Consider the following 2,500-nt stretch of genomic DNA (forward strand, 5'->3'; position numbering starts at 1 on the left):
ATCAACTGAATAGACATATCATACAGCCCGAAATGTCCCTGTGAGCAGAAATGCCCGTAGATTAAGTCATTTACATCTCTGTCTTCCGGTGCAATACGCGAGTGTCTTCTAATCCTACCCTTGTGGTTATTAACCCTAAGCCTAAAATTGGTTGTTGTCGACTCTTCATATTGTTTAACGCAACTTTGAAATGAGATACACGACATTACTGCTGTTACAATCCAAATTATAATGAATGTCGTACGTTTTACCAGTAACATTACCTGTAAATTTGTTTCCAAATTTCAGAAAACTGTCGTCCCTGCATATCTGGCATACCGACGACCCACAACTACGGTTACCTTCAGCTTTAATCATCTGTTTTTGAACTTCAGCCCGAACCAGATAGTCCTTCAGGCTCTTTGGTTTCCTAAAAGCCAACATCGGAATCTCCCTAATCGCCTTTCCACATTTTTCAGACAAGTGGAGCATGGGATGTAGATCCGCCAATGTTTGGCAGTCCCGGATGGTACGTAACAATAAATGGCGTCCTAGTACTATTTCTCTTTGTCGATTCTGTAGCTGGAGTCAACAAATCTTCCCTTGATAAAAGTTTCGCTATCTGGACTTGCTGCTTAACAAAATGCCCGTTGTAACACAAGAAACCGTTAATTCTGTCGCTTGTTGATCAAACAGTTCATCCGATGGTTTTTAGGGTTAGGGTTAGGGTTAGGCTAACCCTAACCCTAAACCCTAACATATCCGTCGCAACCTAAGAGCCTGGGCATACGGGATGCTTCTCTTTCGTCCTGGAGGGTGGCATGAACGGAAATCTAGATACTGATGCTTATCAGTAGGCTTAACGAAGAGATCTGTGGTGAAGTTGCCATGATCACTAATAATCGTAACACCCAAGTGATTAACGCTCTTGTGTGACCAGTCCCAAGTAACCTTGATAGTGTCATGAGCACTATTAAGATATGACAAAAAAACCTTCAGCTGCTCCTCGCCTTCCGTCCAAATCATAAAGATATCGTCAATATATCTAAGCCATGTGTGCGGTTTCTTGTGATACCCATCAGGAAGACTATTCTCTAATCTGTCCATAAATATTTTAGCATAACTTGCCGCCATCCTTGTTTCTATGGCAGTACCCAATTTCTGAAGAAAATGATGTCCATTGAATTCAAAGTTATTGTTCTTTTAAACAAGCTCTGCTAATTCCACTATCCTGTCGGTGGGAATCTCTGCACTTCATCTATTATTCAAGGATTCGCGAATAGCCTGAAGCCCCTCTTCATGGGGTATGTGGGGATACAGTCCAACAACATCAATAGTAAAAAGAATAGCTCCGTCTGGTAACCTTCCAATCTGCATTAACTTTCGAAGCAGATCATTAGGATCCTTCACATAGGATTTAACACTAGGGACCAACGGTTTCAAGTGCGAGTCTACAAATTGGGAGATCCTTTCAGTAGGTGTGCCACAACCAGAAATGACAGGGCGGCCTGGGCAACCCTTTTTGTGAAGTTTTGGAAGTAAGTAAAATCTGCCAGCTTTCACATCACCAGTGGGAGAAAGATAATCTACTGCGTCGGCATCAATAAAACCATCCTCTACCAACTTCGCCACAGCAGCGGTTACTTTCAATCTCATCTCTTCTGTTGGATCGTCAGATACCGGAATGTATACTTGTCGGTCCTTGAGCTGCTGCATGCCCTCCGATATATACCTGTCTTTATCCATGATCACAAATCCTGTACCCTTATCTGCCTCCTTGATAACAATATCATCACATTCCCGGAGATTTTCCAACGCCCGTTGTTCTTCTCGACAAAGGTTTCTGTTCACTCGTGCGTATGATCTTGCATTTAAATTACTTTCCAAAATCCTTTTCTCTAGCTCCTGTAAGTACGCCTCCAAAGCTGACTCTCTGTTCTTGTCGGGGCACCAAGACGACTTGTTTTTAAAAACAGTAGCGTCAGAAAAATCACCTGCGACATCCTCGACAGAGTAAAAATACTCCTTAAGACTAATACGACGAATAAACTCTTGAACGTCCTTTTTGAGAGCATACATATCAATTTCCTCATATAAGATTTTCTTTTTAATAGTTTCAAACAGCAATCCGTGCGTTTTATGCTTGAATGTTTTTCGGAGTCAATCAATATTCGGCGGCCACAGTGCTCGCGAGCCAGTATCAAATTATACCGTAAGAACTGGCTCTTTGGCGGGGTATTCCCTTACGATATCCATTAAATTCACACGGTTTTGAGGAGTGTCCTCATTGCCACAATCGTACTCGGACGCCATTTTCATATACTTACCTCTAATTCGTCAAAACGTATCACGTGCACAAAAATATCGTCGGTTGATCGCAAACAATCATCAACAGTTTACGACTTTGTTTCCATATCGTTGTTTCCTCGCTTTTGCATTGCTACTCGTTGCCAACAAAACGTAACGATAGAAAATTTTCTATCTCTTGCGTCTTGTTTGCGATTATGGGCAATTGGGATGG

The 2,500-nt window shown here is 42.0% G+C and overlaps 1 protein-coding gene across 1 annotated transcript in view; it reads right to left on the minus strand.

Moving 5' to 3' along the window:
- Window positions 1-2,500, minus strand: part of LOC138030185 (argininosuccinate lyase-like) — a 30,026-nt gene that overhangs the window by 4,199 nt on the left and 23,327 nt on the right.

Source organism: Montipora capricornis, chromosome 13, assembly GCF_036669925.1.
Source record: "Montipora capricornis isolate CH-2021 chromosome 13, ASM3666992v2, whole genome shotgun sequence".
Taxonomy (NCBI): domain Eukaryota; kingdom Metazoa; phylum Cnidaria; class Anthozoa; order Scleractinia; family Acroporidae; genus Montipora; species Montipora capricornis.